The sequence below is a fragment of the Crocuta crocuta genome, unplaced genomic scaffold (genome assembly GCF_008692635.1).
Source record: "Crocuta crocuta isolate KB4526 unplaced genomic scaffold, BGI_CrCroc_1.0 scaffold166, whole genome shotgun sequence".
NCBI classification, from domain to species: Eukaryota; Metazoa; Chordata; class Mammalia; order Carnivora; family Hyaenidae; genus Crocuta; species Crocuta crocuta.
The window spans coordinates 1846011-1873497 of record NW_027531018.1 but is presented as its reverse complement, the minus strand read 5'-3'; the positions used below and the strand labels follow the sequence as shown (position 1 = coordinate 1873497).

Here is a 27487-nt window from a genome sequence, read left to right as displayed (position 1 = left end):
CCAAGTACCCTGTTAGTTAGTACTTAGAACAGCACAAGGCTCGTTATGTAAGAGTTAGCTCTTATCGTTATTATTACAGTTGCACATGCTCATCGTCCTGAGGTCATCTTCCTCTTAGTAGCCCTTACCAGAGGTCTCTAGCTGACACTTGGGACAAGTGCATAGGCCTACCTCTTTGAGGGCAAGTGCATTTCCAGTACTCAAGACGATGCCTCATACAAGTGGGCACTTGATATATATTTGCAGATGAATGAATATTTGCAGAATGAATGAAAGCTTAAAGGAGCTAGCAGGAGTGGTTAGTATTTTCCCCAAAGGATTATTTTCTTTTCCCTAGGACGATCACAACACTGAAAACTTGCCTTCCAGAGGCCATGTGCTCTGACAGCGAAGACTTGAGACCCTAGGAGCTCTTGCCTCTGTTTCTGGCCATGTTCCAATTAGCTGCATGACCTGAGGCTGTCTAGAGCCTCTGTTTTCCTGGTAAGAATAATAATATCCACCTCCTAGGGGTATGGCAAACATTAATTAGATGGCATGTGAAATGTGCCATGAGCTTCACAAAAGAACACCTTATGTTACCATACAGCAAAATTATTTTTAAAAGAACCAAAAATGCCTTGAGTTAATGGGGCTGTTAATTTTATTGAGGACAAAGTATTCTTCCTATTTAGCTAGCTTCACAGAAGTGAAATTATGTTTATCAGTCAGATCTGAAGAGACAGCAAATCCATTTTATTCACTGCAGGTTTCAAATGGAAAGTGAAAATATCTGACCTCATCTCACCAGCTTAAATAAAACTCACTTGAGTATTCAGAGAATTTGACGTGATTTGGGGGAGAATTCTAGGGCTGTGATGTTTGTACAGTTAACGATATAGATCTGGCAACAAAAGCCTATTACAGTTAAAGGCTGTCCTCCTCCTAACTGGCATCCTAAACACAGAGCAGCTGGCTGCCCGCACTCAGGTCCCTGCTTGGAATGCTGTGGGGCGCGGATGCACCGAAACACACATGTACAGTGACCGGGTCCAGACTTGCTATGATACCACACAAACAAAGTGTTGATTTTCTAAAGATCCCTTAAAACCCTCTTAGGTATCAATCCACCTATCCCCAGGGAACTGTGGCTTCCATTTGCTTCCAAATTCCAAATTCCAAATATCTGAAAAAAACCTTGTCATTATACTTAAATGGTGCTTAAAGTCCCCCTTCTGTGAAATATAAATGAGCAGAGTCCAGAATCACTATTTCAGAATGAAACTAGAGGCAGATTAGTATGACCTTCATGACTCAAAAGCACACCTTTACACAGCATTTCCCAAGGTAGTCTGCTCAGGAGAGAAGCAAATAAATGATACCAGTTAAGACTAGAAGATTCTGGGGCACCTGCGTGGCTTAGTTGGTTAAGTGTCTGACTCTTGCTTGATTTCAGCTCTCAGGTCATGATCTCTCAGGGTTGTTAGATCAGGTCCTATGCCTGACTCTTTGCTGGGCATGGAGCCTGCTTAAGAGTCTCTCTCTCTCTCTCTCTCTCTCTCTCTCTCTCTCTCTCTCCCTCCCTCCCTCTCTCTCCCTCCCTCCCTCTGCCCGTCTCCCACTTGCACTCCCTGTCTCTCTCAAAACAAACTGGACAATTCTGAATGAAACAGACCTCCTTACTGCAGAATTTCTCAGAGCCTTTAATGCATTAACATGCATTGTGAATATCTAAGAGAAGATAACAATATGCATGATTCTCAAGTTTGTTTGACCAGGAATCATTTTGTAGTACCCTTTTCCTCAAAGTCAACATCTCACAGAACTAGAAAAACTGCTTGGTAGCATAACAAACTCTCCCACAAAATAGGCCTCTTCAAACTCTATCAACTGCAAAATAAATATTACTCCTATTTTCTTGCAAGAATGGGAAGCAGCCAGAAGGCACTAGAGCCTTTATTCTGACTCACAATATCCTCTTCAGTTTTTTGTTTTTTTTTTAAGTTTGTTCTCTTAGACCAAAGCCATTTGAGTGATTAATCTTCAACAAGCCCAGTCATTGGTGGTTACCAAATGGGTCTTTCACAAATCCACAGAGTTTGGCTGCTCAAAATGGTAACATACTATAAAAACAGCCTACAAATATCACCTGCTGCATTAACTGAACTGCATTCACATGATAGTATCAGCCCAAAGTCCAGCAGAGCTGGGTCACATGTTTATGGAGGCTGGCGGGGCAGAGGCTGCCTTCTTTAAGGTGACTTCATTTGGTAGAGACTGTTCATTGTTTGCCTACCATCCTCCTTCCTTTCTCCCATATGCTGGATCCCCCGATTTGTACGTGGGCCCAGGAACACAAGAATAAAGGCTTTGTTACTTAGATTCTCTCACAGTTAGCTGTGGCTATTAAGACTACATTTTGACCAATGAGATGCACATGGAAAGACTGAGCAATGACTTCCAGAAACCTTGTGTTATCACAGTTGACCTTGCCATTTGGTTCCCCTTCACCCTTTTCTTCAAACCTCTCCCCTTCCTGCTGGGCTAGAATGTGGGAAATGACTGGTACTTAAGCAGCCTTCTTAGACCATGAGGTAGAAGCCAGTTACGAGTATACATAAATAACAAAAGCAATGGAGCCCTAGACCCTGACAACTTTATGAACTGGACTGCTCACTCTGGATTCCTTCTACCTAAAAGAGTAATAAATTTCCCTCTTGATAAGCTACTGTACGTTTTCTGTCACAGATGAATTAAGTCTTAACCAATACAACCAAGAGCACACAACGATTTTCTTATTGGGAAATAATTTCAAACTTACGGAAAAGTTACACAACTAGTACAGAGAACTCTGGTATACCCTTTTTCCAGGTTTAACAATTGCTAGTATTTGGTCCCATTTGCTTTATTGCTTTTAATTTCATTACACAATTTTTAACAATTTCCGAGAGAACCGCATACATCATGCCCCTTAACTCTTAAGAACTTTAAAGTGAACAGGACAAGGACAAAAGCTGCCACACAGCCATAGCTACCAAATTCAGAAATTTTATCTCTGATACAATACTACTCCCTCATCTATAGTTCATATTCCAAATTCACCAACTATCACAGTAATGTCTTCTCCAGCCCAGGATCTAATCAGAATCATACATTCATTTATCATGACTCAGATATCAATTTTAAGGGAGAATTTCTCTAAAAAAAAAAAAAAAAAGAAAGAAAAGAAAAGAGGGGTGCCTGGGTGGCTTAGTCAGTTAAGCGTCCGACTTTCGCTTAGGTCATGATCTCGCGGTTCATGGGTTCAAGCCCCGCGTCGGGCTCTGTGCTGACTGCCAGCTCAGAGCCTGGAGCCTGTTTCAGTCTGTGACTCCCTCTCTCTCTGTCTCTCCCCTGCTCACGCTGTCTCTCTCTCTCTCTCTCTCCTAGAAATAAATAAATAAATAAATTTAAAAAAAAAAAAGAAAAGGAAAAATCCAAATTAAAGAGAAATCACAGTGCTGGCATTTCTAGCTTATTGCCACTTCTACCTCCTTTCTCTTTAAAATTCATGAATCCGCCATTGTCCCCCTGTCAAGTTCGATGCCAGTTCTGGAATGCAGCAGCTTCCCCCAATGTGTTCTCCTAGATCTACCAGACACCATCCTTCTGTTACTCCTCAACCCTGCTTCCATGACTTCTGCCCTTTCTAGTCACAGCAAGACCATCATTACTGCCGCGTTAGGAATCCTCACCTATGCAGCAGTCAAGGGCAGAGAAGAGCCCATTATGCACATCATTTCCAATAACTGGCATGACAGAATCAATGTGCTAGAAAAAATTGCCCAAGCCCTTGACAAAGAGGTGGAAACAAGGATCATTCAGGCCCCCCCGGATGTTAACAGCCATTAAGACAGTTGAGTTTTGTTCAGATACGGTAGCAATTAGTATCTTGCAATGCATTTGATAAAGGTGATTTCGAATATACAATTTGTTTGTCCTTGAGAATTTATTTGCATCTTATCTGCCTTTATGGCAAGAACCAGGTTTGCTGATAGTCTATTTATGATGTACAGCAGAGTTCTCTACAACTTCATCGAGTTTATTCAATATGCATTAGTCAATTACAAACATTTTATAGTGAAAAGAAATAATTTATTTTATTAATGGAATTAAGATGACTGGGTGACCATATAAGTAAAATAATCGTCCCATTCTCAGGGAATAGTTCCTAAGGAATCACAGTGCTGGGTGTCTGGCCATCACCCCACTGGAGGAGAGTGTGCCTGATCCACGGACTAACAAGGACCAGCTCCTTTAGACACACTCGGTGGACCTGGTCGCCTAAGTATAACCCCATCTGTCCTGGGAGATAATCTATATCCTCCATTCTCCATTCAACTAGGGTCTCAGGACTGGTCCCAGAGTCTCCCGGCCATATGCAACAACTAAGGGACAGGGAGGGAAGGTAGGTTTTCTGTCAAGTTAAATGTGTTGATTGCACTGTCAGGGAAAGCCGCTGTCTTCATGTAAATTGCTACCACATTTCCAGACTACAGTCCCATTGATTTAGAACCACCAGAAGTACAAGGAGAAAGAGAAGGAAAATCACAGGCAGTGCGAGTATCTCCATGGAGAATGGAGCCATCATTAAGACATAATACTTGAATGTCACACACTCTGCAGCCTGGCACCTTAGGTATCCAGACACTGCAATTATTAATGGCAGACTGGTTCCAAGTGGAAAGAGATTTCCAGGCAAGCTTATTCGGGCCAGAGAGTAGAGAGATGTGAAGTGCAAGCAGGAGGTGGGAGACCAGCCCAAACAGGATTGGCAGCTGGTAGGACTCCCGGTTCTGTCCCTCCTCTGGTTCTGGCCACCATGAGAATGTGTCACCTGCATTTCTAAGGGCTTTGAACCTGCAAATGGAGACACCAGCGCTCTGCTTTTCATGACCTTGCGGATCTCCCTCCTCAACCCCTAAATCTGGCTACTGTGAGGAAACAGGTCCACATGAGGGAGATTACAGACCCTACACCCAGATCTGAAGACCGTCACTCCATTCTAGCCACATCCCCATGCCTTCATCTGGTCAGGGAATTTTTTAAACTTGCTTTCATCAGGGGCCACCACATGTCAAGAGTCATTCCTGTGGGTTAAAATCCATCCTCCTCTCCAGGCCCCTGGGGGAGTTGCCCTAAGGAGCCCTCCTCCCTCCCCACATTAGCTCACTGTGCTTGTTTCCCCTGCTCTGACCTTCCAAGCTCCTTCCTCCTCCATGATTTCCGTGGTCCTGTCTTCCTGGAACATTCCACTGCAGACCTTTGCCCCTGAGGCCTTGAAACGTCACCTCCGTGTTGCTTCTCAAACTATCCCAACGCAGGGGCACTGTCTCCATCTACTGAGCCCGGTGGTTCTCTGTGTTCTCACCCTGTTTTGTGGCCACTCATCACTGCAGCGGAGTGGGCACTGCCACCATACGTCCCAGGTGGGACACAGCGTGGGCACAGCACATTTGTGCACTGAAGGAACAGTTAGGATCTAGCCGAGAATCTTATCAGCACGGACCACCGTTCCAGAGCATATCAGGAATGAAAGTCTGAAAATTGGGCATCATCAACCCTCTCCTGGAAGTGCTCCCAGAGTCAGTTAAAAATCACTGTAATTGGGGCGCCTGGGTGGCTCAGTCAGTTAAGCGCCCGACTTCGGCTCAGGTCACGATCTCTTGGTTTGTGGGTTTGAGCCCCGTGTCCAGCTCTGTGCTGACAGCTCGGAGTCTGGAGCCTGCTTCTAAATCCGTGTTTCCCTCTCTCTCTGACCCTCCCGTGCTTGTGCTCTGTCTCTCTTTGTCTCAAAAATAAACATTTTTTAAAAATTTTAAATTAATCACTGTAATGGACAAATGGTTTCTGGAAAAAAAAAGGAGGACGAGGAGGGGAAGAGGGAGAGAAAGAGGAGGAGGGGAGAGAGGAGGAGGAGAAGTCCATATTCACTCAAAAAACAGGGGCTGGTGGGACTATAGAGAAAAAAATACAAAACGCATCAAAACCAAATGCAATGTGCACATAATTTCCATTCTGACTCCACAAACTATCAAAAGATGCCTTTGAGACAGTCTATTTGAATATGGATGAGATATTAGATATTTAAAAATTACTGTTAATATTATTAGGTATGATGATTGTACGATGGTTATGCTTTTGATTTTTTAAAAAGTCCTTGTCTGTTCGTTATCCGTCCCGAAGTATTTATAGGTGAAATGACATATTTGGGATTTGCTTTAAAATATATCAGCAAAAAACAGAACAGTAATAATTTGTGGGGAGGAGGGACAAGGCTGGCAAAAGGTGGATATCTGTTGATATTCGGTTTGCATTCATGGAGACTCATTATACTCTTCTTTCCACTTTTGTGCAGTTTTGAAATTGTCCAAAAGAAAAAATATTTTAAAAGCCACTGAATCCACACAGTCTAAACCTTGAACTAGGAATTACCATCTTTTCTCTGTTAGTTAATTAAATGCAAATTTATTGAAATTCTGCTATGTTAAAGGCATAGCGGCCGCGGGTACCTGGGTGGCTCAGTCAGTTGAGCATCCGACTTCAGCTCAGGTCATGATCTCACGGTTCATGGGTTCGAGCCCCGCATCAGGCTCTGTGCTGACAGCTCAGAGCCTGGAGCCTGTTTCAGATTCTGTGTCTCCCTCTCTCTCTGACCCTCCCCTGATCACACTGTCTCTGTCTCTCTCAAAAATAAATAAAACACTAAAAACAAATTTTAAAGAAAAGCATAGCGGCTGAATTGTGAGAGGTACAGAATACAAAAGACATGATCAAAAACCAAATGTGTACAGGGTAAATATTTATGGTGGCTTATATTTGGCCACTTGGGCATGGGGGAAAGTCTTGTCCCTTCTCAGATAGTGGATATGCTGATCTGTAATCTGACAGCCTCTGTTCTAAAGATGTCCACCCCTCATACTTACCAGAAGATTGTGCGCAAGCCTCCTTTTCCTCATTTACTATATTCCTCCTCCTCCCCTTCCTTCTCCTGCCCCTCCCCTTCCTCTCTTCTTTTCTCCTTTAATTAAAAGGCTAACACTGTTAGCCCCAACAGTGAGGCCATTCACTTCAGCATGTACTTTGCTATGCAGTGGATTGAATGTACCATCCACACATCCCAGCTGCAGGTGCCATTAATGCTTCCACGGGCAGTGACACAAGAACACATCTGTGTTGCAGATGAAGCTAGGATATGCCTGACTCTATCAGGCATCACATCATCCTAGGACACATCATCCTAGCAGATGAAGCTAGGATATGCCTGGCTATATGCATGCCATTACAGAGTGACACATCCCTCATTCATGCTAAGTACTGTGCTGTAGAGGGAAATGCATATGCTTACATGCACCATATTTAGGCATGGATAGATGCCAGGCATAGATATTCAGAAATCAAAAATTCAAATACATTCCAATTACAGGCTATCTGGAAGGCTGGAAAGACATTTCACAAAGTCGGTGCTTTTGTCAATGTTATGGTGAAGGATGACAGGGAACTGTCATCAATATAAAAATCTTTACAAATGCTGTGGTTTAGGGGTATCTTTTTTAGTAAAATATCCTATAAATACATACACAGTCCTATATATTCTATACATAAGCATATATATGAATATACACATTCATAAAACCTGAATCACACCAGAAAAATGACAGGTAAAAAAAATGCTACTTCAAACAGTCAAGTAAAATTAAATCAAAATTCATTTATCAAGGTAGAGTGCAAAAAGCAGGGCATATTACACAGGTTTTTAAAAAATATATAATCCAATAACTAAGACTGTTGCCTCCCAGATAACAAGTGTAGGGATAATTAAGTAAAGCAAACAAGATATGTTCAGTCTATACATTGAAACATGGTGTGTGAGTCTGCATTTTCTGAAGCACACCAATCACCACAATATATTTCTTTCAAGAACTTGCCTGAAATTTTGGTCCCAATTGCATCCTGAATAGCAACTTCTCTGCTCTTCAATATAGGTTGATTTCTTGAAGAGAACAAGTTACTTTCACTACCATGGAATTTATATCAAATGAAAATCTTTTAAAGAATTCTAGGGCACCTGGCTGGCTCAGTCAGTTAAGCATGTGACTCTTGATTTCGGCTCAGGTCACGATCTCATGGTTGGTGAGTTCAGGCCAGCCTCGAGCTCTGCACTGAAAGTGTGGAGCCTGCTTGGGATTCTCTCTCTCCCACATCTCTCTCCCCCTACCTTGCTCATGCACTCTCTCAAAATAAAAAAATAACTTAAAAAATAAAAATTATTAAGAAAAGAATTTTAAGTAAGTGCTCTATTATAGCTGGAAGGTCAACACTTTGGGAATGTATTTTAAAGACCTTTTAACAGTGTAATTAAATCAACTACTGTATAGGTACCACTATGTTTTCTAATTTAAGACATTATATTTTTAAGCCTATTGAACTGGTTTCATTTGAGAAAATGAAAAATTAACATTTTGAGATATGCCAAAGAAAGTCTCTATAGTTTTAAACTCAATCATGATTTTCCACCGTGTGTATTTTTTTAATGCTTTTTATTTATTTTTGAGAGAGAGACCAAGTACAGGCAGGTGAGAAAGAGACAGAGAGAATGTGCAGGAGAGGGGCAGAGAGAGAGGGAGACACAGAATCTGAAGACAGGCTCCAGGCTCTGAGCTGTCAGCACACAGCCCAACGCAGGGCTAGAACTCACGAACCACGAGATCATGACCTGAGTGGAAGTCGGACACCCAAGCCACTAAGTCACCCAGGGGCCCCTCCACCATGTGTATTAAGATCATTTTTTCCCTTTGTGCTTCTCACTGCCTGCTTTTGGTCACTTTATAGCTATGTACATTTTTTTCTAGTTTGAAAAGCAATCAGAGGCGCCTGGGTGGCTCAGTCAGTTAAGCCTCCAACTTCGGCTCAGGTCATGATCTCACGGTTTATGGGTTCGAGCCCCGCTTCGGGCTCTGTTCTGACAGCTAGCTCAGAGCCTGGAGCCTGTCTTTGGATTCTGTGTCTCCCTCTCTCTCTGACCCTCCCGTGCTCATGCTGTCTCTACCTCTCTCTCAAAAATAAAAATTAACAAAAAAAAATTAAAAAAAAATAAAAGAAAAGCAATCGATGTTCTTTACATTAACCCAATTACATTTATTATCCTACCACATAGATGATTCCTTAACAGTTTAGCATAATACCAAATGATTTTCTAAACAAACATATTATTAAAACAGTGCTTATTAAAACAAAATAATTGATAGTAATTTATATATATTTTTTTACCTTCCTACCAGTAACATATCATGGATAACTCTCCTGATGGAAATGTTTACTTCTATAATCCCATTTCTTGGTGTGTAGTTGCAAAATATGCTATTTTATGAATATAGCACAATTTATTTAACCAGTCCCCCTAAATTAATATTACAAATCCAAAGAAATAATCCTTGTACACACACCTGTGCACACTTTTCCGGTTTAAAATGTTTTCTTTACGTATAAGTGGCTGGCTATATTTTCCCCTTTTTTCCCCTAATCAGCATAGATAATTCAGGAATTAAGTAAATGATAAGGAAATTGCCAAATGAGCCTTGGAAAGCACATATTTTTATATTTCATGTGATTCAAACACTTATGTATTTTGTCATTTTCTATACTTCCAAGCCAGAAAATCTGCAGAAGAGAAATTCTGGGTGGAGGAATTTAGGACCACTTTCAACAACCCCTGCAAGTCTAGGCTCACTGGGGGACAGAACTCTAGACCCGTGTCTTTCTCCCTATATAGTGTCATTGCAAAGGTCTGACCCAAGTTTGTCTCTGTCTCTTCTCTCCTGCACTTTTCTCCCAGTAGCTGCTTCTCTTCTTCCACCCTTGCAACGGGAGGTGTAGTGTTCTCGGCATTCCATAGTCTTAGGCTTATCCCAGAGGCAAAGGGAATTCAAGAGCTGAGAAATTGGCCATGCTGAATCTAAGTATGGTAGTGAACGAAAAACCAATAGCTTGTTAAAAACTCCAAGGGTAAAGTCAAACATGAAAAATGAGTAAGGCTTCAAAATAAACATTGTTTCTTTGCCATTTTGTTGGGCAGCTTTTGATCCTTTTGTAACACAACATTTTCATTCAGGATTTCTTTCCATGTTGCCATTTGCCATTGCATCATCCTCATGTCACGGTTATGTTTTTCAATGGGCTATTTGTTTAGAGACTTTTTCCTTTCCTTATTGCCAAATTCTGTGAACAATGAATTACTTCAGTGGAAAACCCCATGCCATCTTTAGAGAAAGATCATGTGTGCCATTGGATTCCTTTGTGCTTTCATTGGTTTGTGTGTGATAAAAGAAAGCGTTTTAAAAATACAAAATAGCCCAGGGATGACTTGCTGGCTGAGCCAGTAGAACATGCGACTCTTGATCTCGGGGCTATATGTTTGAGCCCCATGTTGGTTGTAGATTACTTAAAAATAAAATCTTTAGGGGTGCCTGGGTGGCTCAGTCGGCTTAGCATCTGACTCTTGATTTTGGCTCAGATCGTGATCTCACGTTTCATGAGAAGGTCAGGTTCTGCAATGATGTTGTGGAGCCTGGTTGGGATTCTCTCTCTCTCTCTCTCTCTCTCTCTCTCTCTCTCTCCCTCCCTCCCTCTCCCAAAATTAAATAAATAAACACTTAAACTCTTAACCACACACAGTGCTCTATGGTTAGGTAAAAATATTTAAAATATTAACAGCTTCTACTCAAGAGGAGAATTTTAATCTAAGGTCACCAGACAGACTCCTGGGAAGCAGAGGCACACCACATTGAAAGCTGGAGATTAAGAAGTCTGGATACTGAACGGTAGGCATTGCAGATTCCACTCCCTTTCATGCTCTGAGAATGGTGGAAATCAATTTTATCTACCCAAAGCAAAAGTACTATTAGGAGACTTCTTGGTTTTAAAAGAAACTAAAATTCTCACGAAAGAAAAATTCTCCCAACATTGCCTTTTAGGGTCTCCCAAAGAAAGCCTGGCTTATTGCTAGATGGTTCTTCCAAGGAGGTCCACCAACTACCATATCCACTAAGCACACAAAGACTGAAATTCAACATTTTAAAGCCTCGCTCTTAAGTATATGTGCAAAGACCATCTGACATTTGAGAAAAGACACAGTCTGAAACAAACAAACAAACAGAAAAAAGGAACTCAGAAGCCACAGAAACTATACAGGGAGCAGAAGAAATGTTTTTAAAATCCACTATATTTAATATCTTCAGAGCCCTGCCCCAAAAGATATTATATCCATTAAACCGGAAGATATTTAAGAAAAATAAAAGAACAGGGGCACCTGGGTGGCTCAGTCGGTTAAGTGTCTGACTTCGGCTCAGGTCATGATCTCACGGATCGTGAGTTCAAGCCCCACGTAGAGCTCTGTGCTGACAGCTCAGAGCCTGGAGCCTGCTTCAGATTCTGTGTCTCCCTCTCTCTCTGCCCCTCTCCTGCACATTCTCTCTGTCTCACTAAAAAAAACAAAAAACAAAAAAAAAAAAAAAAAAAAAAAAAAAACACACACACACATTAAAAAAAAGAAAACATAAATGATGCCTTAGAAATTATAAATTTGAAAAACAGAAAATCTCAATAGCATAAAAGGTAAGAAAATTAGAAGATCAATTTAAGTGGCATAATGTTTAGCTAACTAGAATTTTAGAAAAGAGAAGGAAATAAAGGGAAAGAAATTAACAAAATGAAGAGTGCACTTTCCCAGAAATGAAAGGCATGAATTTCCATATTAAAAAGGGCTAAGTCACCAAAATAATTAATGAAAAAATGCTCAATTCATAGCAAATCACTGTATCAGACTACACAGGGATAAAACATATTGAAGGAAACAGATAGAGGGAATGGCAAGGTCTTCCCAGCAGCAATCATAGGGACTAGAAGACAGTGGAGGAGGCTTCAAAATTCTGAGGGTGGGGAGCCTGGGGGGCTTAGTCAGTTAAGTGTCTTGACTTTGGCTCAAGTCATGATCTTGCAGTTAGTGGGTTTGAGCCCCGCATCAGGCTCTCTATGGTCAGGACAGAGCCCGCTTCAGATCCTCTGTCCCCCTCTCTCTCTGCCCCTTCCCCACTCACACACACACTTTCTCTCTCTTTCTCTCCCTCTCTCCCATAAATATTTTAAAAAATTCTGAGGGATAACGCTTTTCATCTGGGCATTCTATACTCAGCCAGATTATGAAGTGTGTGGATAAAGACATTTTTAGATATTCAAGGACTCAAAATTACTTTGCATGTGTTCTTTTTAAAAAGAAACTACTAGAGAATATATTTCAGAAAAAAAACAGAATTAAATCAAGAAACAAAAAGACATCGGGGTCAAAGAAAAAAGAATCCAACACAGGAGAATGACAAAAATGAGTCCCAAAACAAAGCACCCTGGCGGTGGAGGAAAAAAACAAAAAACAAAAAAAAGAAAAATCAAAAAACAAAAACAGTCCAAATTGGAATAGAACAGGGGCAAATGACAGCAAAATCTCAGGAGTGTCCAGGAAGTGGAACCAATAAAATGTTTGGATTTTTTTTAATGAAAGAAATGATTGATAACTATGTGACCTATCTCCTAGAGCATTTGAAAAAATAATGACAATAGATCCATAGAAAAGCTAACAAAAAAATGAAGTGGTTATTAGCTCTGGGTAAAAGAAAATGCAGTACATAAAGGGAAACATAATTATAGTAAGCCACTTGGCTAAGCAGTGACAATGTTTATATAGTCATAATAATGCAAGTGGTGATTTAATCAAGACTTGTGCTATAAGCTGTGGGGAAGGAAAGAGAAAATAGAGTGTATGAGAGGAGAAATTTTCATCTGCTGTGATTGAGAGCCAAAAGCTAATACCTGAAACTGAACAGTAAATAGTAATAGTTACGCATGTATATGCAAGGAAATCTCAGGAAAGATAAATGAGAGGCTGGTGACATTGGTCACTTCCAGACTGGAAGGAGGAAGACTGGGGACCAGGGTGAGAAGGAGACTTTTTGCTGCTGCTGCTGTTGTTGTTGCTGATACTGTTTTAAGTTTATTTATCCTTTGAGAGAGAGAGCGCACAGGGGAGGAGCAGAGAGAGAGGGAAAGAGAGAGAGAGTCCCAAGCGGGCTCCACACTGTCAGTGCAGAGCCCAGTGTAGGGCTTGAGCTCGCAAACTAGGAGATCATGACCTGAGCCAAATCAAAAGTGGGATGTTTAACGCACTGAGCCACCCAGACGCCCCAGCTTTTCATTGTTTTCATCCTTTTTTCCTTTTGAATTTTGAACTATGTAAATATATTACCTTTTTGAATAAAAAATAATTAAAAAGAAATAGCAGAAAGAGGACAATTTTTAGAAACATGAAACAGAAAACAGAAGAATGGCTAAGAATGTTAACGTCTTTGGGGAGGAAGACACAGCTGTGTTAGGTGTAAGTTTCTCAAATTTCTATTTTATTTTAAAACTTAAGTCCATGTATTTATTTATATAAACAAAAGATGAAAGTAACATTGGAATATGACAACACCTTTCAGGAAGAAGCTAGTTTAATTGGAGAGGTAGATTAAGTCAGGTGAAAGAAAACCTGGCTCCCAAAGGACTTTGTGCCAATCTCAACCCTGAGTAAGCTAAGTGTTAATGTCCTTAATAACACTCCCCCGTCCCCGCCACTTTTTATCTAGAAATGTACTGTATTAAGTAAATAACAAAGAGAAATATAATCACATCACATAGCAGGGGCATGTTTCCTAGACTTCATTATTTTGCAGCATAAGTTCTAAGCTGTCCATCTAGAAAACTGATCTCAGACTATGTAACATGAGTTATAACTTTAGAGAGTCAATAATCTACAAGTTTCAGAAATTTACAGTAATCAACTAATTGCAAATTAAACAAGACTAAACAAATTAGTCTTAAATATGGCTGGGGCACCTGGGTGGCTCAGTCAGTTAAGTGTCTGACTTCGGCTCAAGTCATGGGTTCGAGCCCCGCATCAGGCTCTGTGCTGACAGCCAGCTCAGAGCCTGGAGTCTGTTTCAGATTCTGTATCTCTCTCTCTCTGGCCCTTCCCTGCTCACGCTGTCTTTCTCTCTCAGAAATAAATGAAACATTAAAAAAATTTTAATATGGCTACATACATTTGGGTAGTATAAAGTTTATTTTGACCATAAATTCTTGGAAAAATTGGGTTCTTACATGTTTTTAGGATTCTACCACCAAAAAATCTTAGCCCTTAGAAAGATACCTTATTATCCCTCCATTCTGGAGAGCATGGTACATGTTTTGACCCCTTTCTTTAGTTTACTTGATCCAGGGGTGCCTGGGTGGCTCAGTCTGTTAAGCGTCCAACTTCAGCTCAGGTCATGATCTCCCAATCTGTGGGCTTGAGCCCCAAATCTGTCTGGTCAGAGCCAGGAGCCTGCTTCAGATTCTGTGTCTTCCCCCCCACCCCCTGCTCTTTCCCTGATTGCTCTCTTTCAAACACACACACACACACACACACACACACACACACACACACACAAATAAATAAACATTTAAAAATTAATTTACTTGATCCAATGGTAACTGATCACTTGGGCACAAGAGACCAGAGGAAGATCCACCTGGAACAGCAACATGGTTTTAATCTTTGAATGTAGTCCATTGGAGCTGCCTCCCTAGGAAAGAAGATGCCTTCTTATTAGCAAGATGTCATTTTAACTGAAGCCTACAATGATAGAGTCCAATGCCTGCCATTCCACTTGCTCCACCACAGCTCGGAAACTACTATTTCTCATTTACTCATCCACTTATTGTGATGCTTAATTTTATGTGCCACCTTGATGGGGCTACAGTGTGCCCAGATAGCTGGTCAAATATTATTCTGGGTATTTCTGCAAAATTGGTTATGGTTGAGATTAATGATTTAATTGGTAGAATAAAGCAGATTGCCCTTCATAATGTGAGTGAACTTCATCCAATCAGTTGAAGGACTGAATAGAAGGAAAAGATGGCCCCTCTCCTAAGTAAGAGAGAATTCACCAGCAGACTGCCTTTGGACTTCATCTACAACACTGGCTCTTCCTGCCTAATGGCTTCTGAACTGGAACATTGGCTCTCCCCTGGTCTCCACCTGATATCCCACCCTACAGATTGGATGTGCCAACCTCCATAATCACGTGAGCCAATTCCTTATAATATACACATTCATACATACATACACACACACATATCCATATCCAATAAGTTCTGTTTCTCTGAAGAACCCTAACTGATACATACATTCAAACAAATATCTAATTAACATATACCAAGCAGGAAGCTAAGTGCCAGGGTCAAAAGTTAAAACTACAGTTCTTACCCTTGAAGACTTAGGAATTTGGCAATAATGCGGACAACAGATAATTTCTCCCATGAGTAAGTTGGCAAATTTGGCCTCGTACAGACAGAATGTGCACGTGGATTTCATTTATGGGCTTATTCATGATTAGAGCCTAAGTTTGCATAAGCATTTGGCTTTTCCCAGGCTTGCATTATCTGGGGTTTTTTTGTTTGTTTGTTTTTTCTGTTTTTGTTTTTTTGTTTTTGTTTTTTTTGTTTTTGCTAGTGGATGAAAAGTTTTGGGGAATATCCTAAATGTCCACTCCTTGATACGGGAACAGTGCATTTATTAGCTAGTGGTTCATGGAGTAATCCTTACTTACACTTTTGTGTGAGTCTTAGACATAGTTCGCACCTTGGAATACTGCACAGTCTTCAGTCATCTGGGAAATTTGTTGGCTCTCCCTTTGTAAGTGGTTGGCTTTGTGAGAACTTGATGATACCAAGAAGACTAACGAGTATACTGGTTTTGTCTGTGAGAGTCCTTTGAGCACGAAACACTCAGTAGGTGGGGAACTCAAAACCCAAAATGGGGCGGAGGAGGCACCTGGGTGCCTTAGTTAGTTAAGTGTCCATCTTTTGATTTCGGCTCAGGTCATGATCTCACAGTTTCATGAGTTTAAGTGCCACATTAGGTTCTGCACTGACCTTGCACTGCACTGACACCTCTCTCTCTCTCTCTCTCTCTGCCTCTCCCCTGCTTGTCCTCTCTCGGTCTCAAAATAAATAAACTTTTAAAAATGGGGAATAGAATATTCCAAGGGATTCTGCTGTGCATATATGATACGTAGAGTATACTGGAAACAGCAAGGGCTTTAAAGTCAGACAGGTCTGAGTCAAACTCCTACACATGCTTGTTAGTAGCCAGTGACCTTGGACAATTTATCCAACCTCTCTGAGCTTTGGTTTTCTTGCCTCTAAAATGAGGACAACGATACATGGTCACAGGATTCTGAATGGGATCATGCATGCACAATGACAAGCACAGTACCTGTCACCTAGTACACATGTTCAATCAGCAGAGGCTCTTTTTTAACACGGAGCATTACTGTGTCTTTGATCCATCTCTGTGCTTGTAAGAACAGTAGGGGTTAGTTGTAAACATTTGCCTGCAAAGTGCTTTTGTATAAAACAGGGATCACAGTCCCCATTTCAAAAATTTGTATCACACTTTTAGAACAAAGGACCTATTTTAGTTCCAAGTACAACGACATCTTTGTTACTCAGAATTCTAGAGAAAGGACAGTAAATGGAAGTAAAGAATGTGGCCAATAAAGAGTTAATTCACATTGGCAAAAGGGTCATACCTAGTCTCCCTCTCCTTCCTGGGGAAAGAAACATCAGTGTAAATGAAAGAACAGAAAACTGAAGGCACTGTTTTAAGGCAGAAAGCTACCCCCAACTCCTGCAACCCCTTCTTTAAAATGAAGCCTGAAAAAAATCATCTTCTAAAATGTGTAATACTAACTCACAAGACTACTTTGTTTTCCTCTGGGGAAACTAATGAGATCAGCGGTTTTGCTAGACTATCTCAGAAATCCTCCTTATTCCTAGAACCTCGATGAGGGGGCGAGTGTCAGATACCACAGCTCATTCTGCTCAATGATTATGCTTAACAAAGGCAAACTCAAAGGAATTAAGGAAAGGAGGGAGGGGAAGAAGGGGGGAGAACAATTTCAGAGAATATTTCAGTTAGCAGGGTCGTAAAAAGATGTTTCAAAAACCACGGTGTGAAGACTGCAACTGACTCATATTCTAAAAATTGCACTGAATAATTCTGGAAGGTTGTAAAATAGAGATAGAACAGTGGGAACATATTACTCATTGTCAACGCAAAAGCATAGTAAAGTTTTAACTTTTACTTAGAATAGCTCAAAATAATGAGTTGTGGGGAAATGCCTGGGAAGAATAATATACTAGCGTAAGTTAGGTAATGCGATACAATAAACATTTGTGAGCACTGAAATTCTGCAAGGTCCATCTGCAGTAGTAGTAACTGGCTGTCACAACTTACTACATTATTAAACTCTGAGCTTCTAATAGTTCTCCAGAAAAGCTGGAAACCAATGCACTGCTGACCATGGGTCACACGGTTTTCTGACAAACCATCTTGAAAGATGGCTTTTTCAGATTTTAGGGAGTATACTTATATCCTGATTAATTTGAACCAATTATAGTTTTGAAGTTTGAATTACAGATGCAAAGACAGAAGACAAAACCCAAGCAGTGGTACATAGGGTCATGGAGGAATGTGTAAAGATGCAGAGTTTTTGTAGAAGTGGTACAAGAAAGCCTCCAGTCCCTAAAGATTCTACAGTGGCTCCGCGCTATCTGGGGAGCAAGTTTAAAGTCCTCATTCTGACACTGAAGTCAAGTAAAGTCCCATCTTATGTCTTTGTCTTGATAACAACACTCACCATGAGCTGTGCTGGACCCTCTGCATCCATTCTTCTTTTTCTTTATTTTATTTAAAATTTTTAAAATTTATTTTGAGAGAGAGAAACAGAGAGCAAGCAGGGAAGGGGCAGAGAGAGAGAGAGGGAGAGAGAGAGAATCCCAAGCAGGCTCCATGCCGTCAGCTGGGAGCCTGACTCAGGGTCTCTAACTCTTGAACTGTGAGATCATGGACTGAGTGGAAGTCAAGAGTCCGACCTTCTACTGAAGGAGCCACCAGGCACCCCCATTCTTTTTTTCCTTTAAAATAATGCAATGGCTGTCCCCATTTACGCATGAGGAAACTGAGATTCTGCATGTTATAGTAAATTGCTGAAGGTCACACACTTTGGGAATACAAATCCCAATCATCTGACTCCAGAAAGAAGGACTCTCTTCTTTCTCCCCATTAACTATGCAAAGTGAGAGCCAAATCTATGCTTATGCAGCCCTTCAAGCCACTGTACTGTCTGTTTGCCTTTAGGTGACAAAAGCCTCCATCTCCACTCACCTTTTCAGTTCCAGACCCTCTCTCAAAGCTCAGTGGCCATCAAAGAATAGCCTGACTACACCTGCAAACGTCAGTGTCTGCCTTTTGAGCCTTGGCATAGATCAGGCCATCTGTGTCACTAGCTCTATCATCTGATGAGTCAGGCTACCACCTTACCTGATGTGCTGTTATATTCTTTACCTGGGTTTTTTTTGGGTGCATAAATCTTTTCTTCAAAACATGATGGCAAGAGCTAATTTTAGAAACTGCCACATGCTTCNACGTAATTATTTAATAGATTTAATATTTTCCTTATAATTTGGGGAATTTTGTTGCCCATGATATATAATTATACATTAAAAGGATAATTTATGGGGCACCTAGATGGCTCAGTCGGTTGGGTGTCCGACTTTGGCTCAGGTCAGGATCTCATAGTTCATGAGTTCGAGCCCCGTGTCGGGCTCTGTGCTGACAGCTCAGAGCCTGGGGCCTGCTTTAGATTCTCTCGTCTCCCTCTCTCTCTATCCCTCCACTGATCATGCTCTATCTCTCTCTCAGAAATAAACATTAAAAAAAATTTTTTAAAGAATAATTTACTTTTCAGTTTGCTATTATATGATGATGATAACAATCTACTTTAAATAAAATAAAATTTCTGGGGCATCTGGGTGGCTCAGTCGATTAAGCATCCAGCTTTGGCTCAGGTCATGATCTCGTGGTTCGTGGGTTCGAGCCTGGCATCGGGTTCTGTGCTGACAGCTCAGAGTCTGGAGCCTGTTTCATATTCTGTGTCTCCCTTTCTCTCTGCCCCTCCCTTGCTCACACTCTCTGTCTCTCTCTGTCTCAAAAATAAACATTAAAATTTTTTAAATAAATAAATTAATTAATTAAATAAAACTTTCAATGGAATTGCTGACTTTTTAACCAATTATAGTTCACAGTATTACATAATTGAGCTTTGGTAATATTCTTACTAATCTCTGCAGGAGTGCTGAGAACACTGACGCCATCTTTGACCCTCCGTCATGTTTATGCCCACACCATGACTTCCTTGGGGCTACATGTCCCAGGCCCTGTGGAGGAGGTTAATGTATGACCTGACCGGAATGCGGGAAGGCTTGTTCTGATCTTCTCTAAAGTGGTCACGCAAGGCATCACTTTAGGTAACTAGTAGAGAGCCTCTGGCACACAGATGGCGTCACTAACCTGTGACCTCACCACCATGCCCCTTGCTCTATAAAAGCTGGGGACTGAGGACTGGACTTGGTGGGGACTAGAGGTGGAAGACAGCTGCCTCCCGCCTGAATCATCTGTCCACCTGCCCAATCCCGCCAGTACGTTACCCTGAATAAAACTTTGCATAAACGGTGTGAAGTGACTCACTTTGTTTTTTTGGACCTGAAGTGCTTCTCAGTCTGTAGACACTCGTCTACCTTCTAACAATCTCCTATAATAAGGATCTTTGATCAGGCAAGACAGAGATGAATAATCACGAATATACAGCTGCATTTTAGCCAACAGTATCAAATTTCCCCTTAGCTAATTTTTTGTACAACCAACAGGAAGTTCAAAAACCTGGATTGGTGTTTTAACTTTTCTTTTTGTTCCTGGACAGACATGAGTAGATCTTCTGTTAAGAGTGAACTTGCTGGGGCACCTGGGAGGCTCAGTTAAGTGTCTGACTTGGGCTCAGGTCATGACCCTCCGGTTCATGGGTTTGAGCCCTGTATCAGGCTCTGTGCTGACAGCTCAGAGCCTGGAGCCTGCTTCAGATTCTGTGTCTCCCTCTCTCCTCCCCCAACCCTGCTCGCACTCTGTCTCTCTCTCAAAAATAAACAAACATAAAAAAAAAAAGTGAACTTGGCAAAAAAGAAGAGACAACAGGAAAAGTTCTAGAATGCAGAGGCAAAAAGATAAACTACCTCAAGGGAAAATACCAGCTGCTTGTGTAAAGCCTGGTAGACCAATCCATTGCCTAGGACTTTCCATAGGCAACCTATCATTATCAAGCCAGAAAAGGGCAGAACTTGTTCCAGATTCTGGGACAAGGCAATAGATGTATTTAACAAGCAGCTTGGGCCACAGAAGCAAACAGACAGACATCAGGTAAGGCTGATCCTAAAGTATACCCCACAGATGGGTCCCTTGATGAAAAGGAGCATGGAATCGGAGGAATTTATGTATAGCCCTTTCCTGGGCCATCATCCTGAGGCTGCATAGTCCTGTGGCTTGAAGGGAAGCCCTGTCAGACACCCCATCATACATCCCGGTCCTCAGAAGCCAGCCCAGATGGAGGCAGGGGCTGATGAGGTGAAATGCATTCGTCTAGGAATACAGTACAAGAATCAACCCCTTTCTTCAGACCCTCACTAGAAGAGAGGCAGATTATACCAGAGTGGAGCATCTGGGTCTCAGCTAAAGCCTTGGTAGCTCAATGTCAGGACTGATGTGGCTTCTACCCCTCAAAGAAACACATGTCTGTGTTTGGGCACCCAGAAACACCTATTTCCTTTCCTTTTCTCTGGGAAACAGGCAGCTGCTAAAGAATACTGATTGCATTTAGGTACAATGCCACCTTGCTTAACAAAGCTATTTTGAACAAAGCTGGTTTCTGCTCATCAGCTCTGGGGTAAATGCTCATCTCCCCCATGCTGAGTCCCTGCCACCTTGCACCCACAGGTCTCTGGTCAGCCTGGAAGGCTCTCGATGCCTCATCACTGGGGAGGGAGGGAGGTACCACCCTGGTCTTAGCACTACAGGGAGGGACCAGCCAGAGAGACTGAGGTATCCTGCCTTCTTGTTACTTCACCTCCCGCCTCCAATCCATACAAAATAACAGCAGCCCTAACCCAGTGGGAAGAGGTAGGACGAATCCAGTAGAGTCACATTTTTAGGTCTGAATTTTTTCTACCTCTGGTAAAGAAGTTCTTATCTATGGGAAGGGGTGCTGAATGCCTCAGCTCATGGACACATGCTGTTTTCCATTGCTTGTGCAGCACAGGGAAAAGTAAAGGAAAATTTAAGAGATGTGTGAATGGGGAACCTTTGAAGCCCATTCATATGGCTAATGCTTCACAACTGTGCTGCTTATATGCAGGTTTGTTTTTCCCCAACCAAACAGACCCCAAAAGGCAGCCTCCAGGCAGGTCCCAAGTCCTCCCATGCAATGATGGATCAAGCTCCCAATCTCCATTCACTCCATCTCCATGACCAGCAGAGGGAGGCAGAGAGCTCTAAATGGTAAAAGGGGGGTGGTTATCTCCTACCTTACGGCCCACAATCACTACCTGAATCTCCAGAGGCCAGACTCTTGACTTGAAGTTAGGGGAAGGTTAGGGAACTAGAATTTTTTCTTCTTCTTCTTCTTTCAAAAAATCCAGAGAGATCTATTGAGGAGTAGACACTTAGCCAAGAAGACACATGCCTTCGGAGAGAATGAGGCCAAGAAATGTTTTTTTAAGTTAAAAAGAAAGCATAAACAAAACCAGAACTGAAGCTAGAATAGGTCCAGGGAAAGCAGCTAGTCAGCTCCAGCTCCTCCCTTGGGAAGAAGGAGAGGCCTATGGCTGGGGTTGCCTAATCTGTGGGCCAGCTTCCACAGGTGTGTTTTGTTTGGCAAGCGCAATATATTTTAAGTGCTTTACTCTTAATTAGTTACTAACCTTTAAAGATCTGAAGAATTCACATTAATAAATAAGCTAGATTTCCAATTCCCTTGATAAAACAGAAGATCCGGCAAGGCTGGCTGACATCCACCCCTGGATCACAGCTGCCTTCCTAGTTAACCGCCCTGACCCCTGGCCCTCCTCAGGCATTTATGATCCCTGTGTGGCCCCCTGCAGCGACGGACTTTGCCATCCTAGGCAGGACCAGTGTTTCTCCATCTAGGGTTTTACCTAGGGAGCTCCGACAAAATATCCACACTTGCACTCAGACCAGTTAAGTGAGGATCTGGGCCTGCAGCGGGACCCAGGCCAAAGAGGGGTTTTAAAGTCCCCAGGTGATTTTTATGTGCAGCCAGGTTTAAGAATGGCTCAGGCTAGATCCTGAAGGGCAGGTAATAAACTATTCTCTTCTTGAAACTCCTCAGTGGCTTATTTCACTCCTTTACAAGTTTTTTTAAAAGTTTTTCATGATATCCTACCAACATCTGGTTTTCTCTTATTCTTCTAGCACCTCACACGGCCTTAGGTTTTTATTTTGTTTCGTTAGTTTCTCTCTTTTTGCTTCATTATTTTGTCTGTTCCATTCCCAGTCCCTCCTGCAGCTTCTCCACATTTTGTTATGTTTTGTTTGTTTTTTTTAGATTTTATTTTTAAGTAACATCTACATCCAACCTGGGGCTTGAACTCACAACTCCGAGATCAAGAGTCATATGCTCTTTGGGGAGCCTGGGTGGGTCAGTTAAGCGACTGACTTCAGCGCAGGTCATGATCTCACGGTTTGTGGGTTGGAGCCCCGCGTCTGGCTCTGTGCTGACAGTTCAGAGCCTGGAGCCTGTTTCAGATTCTGTGTCTCCCTCTGACCCTCTCCTGCTCACGCTGTCTCTCTCTCTCAAAAATAAAAAAAGTAATAAAATAAAGAGTCACATGCTCCTCCAACTGAGCCACCCTCTCCACATTCTTTTTAAAGTACAGTGGACAAAATTAGAAACAATATCCTACCCGTTATTTTACTGGAGTACCATTCAGTAGTGGTATTTATTTCTGGTTGAATGTCACACTTACTATCTCAGAATCAAATTAATTTCTTTTCACAACACTTTTTTCTTCACTTAATCATCATCGGATGTTTGTTAACAAGGAACTCAATTGCAAAAACCTGAGAAATCACACTCCATGATGGAAAAATCAAGATTTGGAACAAGTTAAAGCACCAAATAGCAAGTCCCATTTTTGGGTGAGAGAGACATCAGCCTTCCCTCAGGGCCATAACCTGATATGTAAAATGAAAGGGGACATAAGCATGTCCATAGTAGATTTAGTTCTTTGCTTGTAAACTAATTTACAATCGATAGCCGAGTCTGTTTTTAGCAAATTCTAAGTTGACTTCTTTTTTTTTAAGATTTTATTTTTTAAGAAACCTCTTACGCAACGTGGGGCTTCAACTCACAACCTGAAGATCAAGAGTTGCATGCTGTACCAAATGAGCCAGCCAGGTGCCCCTCTAAGCTAATTTCTTAGCTAATCCTTCACTGTCAAATTATAACAGAAATGCTGCTTGGTGTAAGATGGAACTGGAAGGCCAACACAAACGTTAGCCTATCTCAATGAGACAGTATTTTGTTGTACCCATTTTACAGATTAGGAAACTGAGGCCTGGAAAGCTTAAGCAGATTGCCCACAGTTGACTGCCCACACACTCAACATACGATGAATCCTGGTTTTGGCTGGCTCCTTTGGGGAGGTAAAGTAAACCCTTCCATGGCCATCAAACCCTGATTCTAAGTACCAGACACCACATCAGAAAATGCAGTCTCAGAGACACTAGCACTTAGGCTTTACATCCAGCAAGAGCAGAGACTAGGTCTCCATGATACCACACACACACAACATTGAAATCCACACGAAACATTAAACGTGACATTCTGGAGCCAACGGACTCTGGTAAACACTCCTTGGAAGCCCTCGGGAAAAGCCAACGTTCTCTAAGAAATCTATAAACCACAGAGCGCCCCTTGCAAGATGCCATGGTTGGAAATCTTTTCCAGAAGAAAAAAAAACAGGAACACAAGTTTAACTACAAGATTACCCTCCAGCAACCGATAGTAAGGAAACTACCACTGCACCCCCTGCACACTCACAGTTTGGAGAAAGAAGGGAATTAACGTTTTATGTCTGGTCTCCATAAAATGTCTGCCCAGTTAGAACCCAACGTGTGAGCAGGGGAAAGGAAGGATTGAGCCGGAGGTCCACGACGCTCTGAAATCCCAAAGGCGCTAGGATCCCAAAGGTACCCAGACGCGCCGCCCCCGCCCCCTGCGCTGCGGCCACGCCCAGGCCCCTGCAAGACTCCCCGCGGCGGTCACCGCGCGGCGCACAAAGGTCTCCCCCGGCGGGACAACGCTGGCCTCATGCCATTGTTTCCACCCAACAGTAAAATGCATCTTCTCCTTCTCCAAAAGGACCTGAGCCTCCAGGGNCGCCGTTCAGGCGGCCAGCTGCGAGCCCCTCATTTTCTGCGAGCTCACTCAAGACGCTCGGCGGTGCCGCCAACGCGGCTGCCGGTTTAATAACCATGTCAGACGGCCCCTCCCCCCATAAAGACACAAAGATGACAGGCTGGGGACTGAGGTCCGCCTGTCCAACCGCAGTCACCCTGCCTCACTCAGCCCCAGCGATGCCGCAGCCGGAATGACTGTGCAGCGACCCACCAGGAGTGCCAGCCTGGACCCAAGAATTCTCCAGAAACCTCAGCTCTTTCCTAACCGCTCGGAGCGCGCATCTGATACTCTTCCCCACGGTATCTGTGAAACAAAACAAGAGGCGGCTGCCTTTCTAGTTAACCGAACCCGCGTCTCGAGTGTAACGGGGACTTACGTCAAGGAACGCGGCCAACCTCGGCCTTATTTAAACCGGGTTTCTGGGGCGCCTGGGTGGCTTAGTCGGNAAGTTCCCGCCTCTCCGGAGAGTTCTGGCCAACGCAACCTTACAGTCTCGGGGGCTCCTTTGCAGATCCTCCTTGACCTGGACCATCTCCAGCGCGCTGACGGCTCCTCGGGAGAGGCTGGATTTTATCAAGCTGGAAGGAATTAGCTGTTCTGTCTTGCAAGTGAAATATCTCGCCGAACGGAGTGCTTTTTAAATCTATCTAAGCGGTACCCGGCGCACTGCCGCGCCAGCCCCGCCCCGCCGCCTCCCCCCCGGGCGCCGCCCGGCCCCGAGGGCCCCTCTCCCAGCTGCCCAGCCCGCCGCACCTGCAGCGGAGGCAGCGGTTTCCGTGGAAACTTCGGTGGAAGCCGGTTCTCCCTTCAGACTCGCTGTTACCCTGACGACTGCGACCTAGCACGCGGCGATCCAGGGAGGACGTCAAAGGACGCCTGTTTTAAATCACAGATTCAGATTCACAAGGGTCATAGGGCAAAAATAGGACAGTGATATTTGGGGACGGAGACCGGGCTGCGCAAGCCTGAACGTGAATGGAGTTAATGGACAATGCAAACCCAGGGCCACCGCCTCGTTCACCCCTCTCACCCCCCAGCAAACAAATTTATACTTGGCTTTAGAATGAATTTCATCATTCCCTTCATCATATTTACTTGTCTCTATTCTACTTAAGATACTATGTAAAAGTTATTTTGCACACGGGGCGCCTGGGTGGCTCAGTCCGCTGAGCGTCGTACTTCGACTCAGGTCATGATCTCGCGGTTCGTTGGTTCGAGCCCCGCGTAGGGCTCTGTGCTGACAGCTCAGATCCTGGAACCTGCTTCCGATTCTGCGTCTCCCTCTCTCTGCCCCTCCCCTGCTCACGCTCTCTCTCTCTCTCTCTCTCTCTCTCTCTCTCTCTCTCTCAAATAAATTTTTAAAAACATTAAAAAGNCTGCCCCTCCCCTGCTCACGCTGTCTCTCTCTCTCTCTCTCTCTCTCTCTCAGAAATAAATTTTTAAAAACATTAAAAAAATTAAAAAATTATTTTGCACCGAGTACTAGCTAGCTCCTGGTAGAAGGGAGGAGAGGCCCATAAAAATGTGTGGAACAGGAGAGACTTCGTGGGAATCATATTCGAGTGGGGATGATCTCCTCCACAGAAACCCAAGAATTGTTCTGATTACAACCTTGCACCATCAGACTATGATGAACACAGGGTTGCCATATTAAACTCATTATTTCAAGTGAAGCTTTAGGTGGGGAAAACGGGGAAGGGTGGATGAGACTATCTGTATTCAAAGTTGTTAAAAATGTAAATGTTCATATACCATCTTGTTGCTTTTGGATACGGACATTTTATACTCATCAAATGGTACTAAATGGTACTAAAAAAATAAAATGAAAGGAGATAATGAGAGATAATGAGGTTTGTACAAACCATAACAGGATTGCATACGAACACATACCTCATGTTGGTTTTGCCCTACCATAAGTTTTATATTTCATATCTGAGTTATTAAAAGCTTGAAATTAGTGGCATCTATGAATTAACGAAATTTTACTATATACATTATAATAATATGATATTGTTTCCAGCTTGAGACTAAAATACATCTATATGTATCTATATACACATATATACAAATGCATCTCTTTTATAAACACAGATGCATTTATGTGAAGTTCCATATGCATCCAATTTCCATAAAGGAAGTGATATTTCCATATTTTAAGGAAACAGTTTATGTAAAAGAACAGATACAGGAAATTCTGTCATAAAGCAAAGACTTTTGTCAAGAAGAACCATCTAATTTGTATGTTTTGAAAAATCCACATTTTTTTATCCTGAATCTGCTTTGAAGAACATAATTTTGTAATCGTGTGACACAAATGTTTGTTTGCAGATGAAGATTTCTAAAACAAAAATGTGTATACCCAGCTATAGAATAGCCACCTCCCTCACCTAATACATTTCAAATTTGAGAGAATAAAAATGCCGGAGACTGAAACTGCACAGGTCATCCCTGATGTCAAGGCCCAGGGAAGAGACTGCACTGCAGTCAGAAGAACCCCTGGAAGAATTCTTCTCTACTTTGTCTGTACCTTTTATTCTCACTTCTGCTGTTAGTCTATTCTAGGGTTAATATGAAACCAGAATCACCCAAAGTTCCCCCCTTCCTCCAAAATGGAATGTACCTAAATATCATGTCCGCCCCCTCAATCAGATGTTGTCTAATGAATACTGTAGCAATTTGCAAAATTGGAGACAGTCCGCTATGCATGGGGTCTATAAGAGACCTAGAATTCATTTTCCTTGTATGAGTCTAATTGCCAGTAAGAATACATATTATGCCATAACCAGAGACAAAAACAAGACTTACTAGTTTTGGAGGACTTTCTTGAAAAAGCGTTAGAGAAATATTTGCCTGCTGACCTCAAGCCTGTAAGGCAACTTATGGATTGTTCTGGTCAAAGAATGAGATTGGTAAATGTAGAGACCAAATTCTAGTTGATCCACGTAAAACATTTCCATACGTCATCTATGATAAATGTTGACATTGTTCTTTCTTAGTAAGGGGTTGTGAGAGTCTGTTACCTACAACTG

The 27487-nt window shown here is 42.4% G+C and overlaps 1 protein-coding gene across 2 annotated transcripts in view; it reads right to left on the bottom strand.

Moving 5' to 3' along the window:
• The window catches only part of TRIM2 (tripartite motif containing 2), a 163187-nt gene extending 138136 nt beyond the window's left edge, over positions 1-25051 (bottom strand). The window contains exon 1 of one of the 2 annotated variants that reach the window (XM_077770921.1): positions 24948-25051. The gene's annotated coding sequence lies outside the window, so the exon portion shown is untranslated. The remainder of the gene's footprint in view (positions 1-24947) is intronic. The other variant, XM_077770922.1, reaches the window with a different exon arrangement.
• Positions 25052-27487: the final 2436 nt, after the last annotated feature.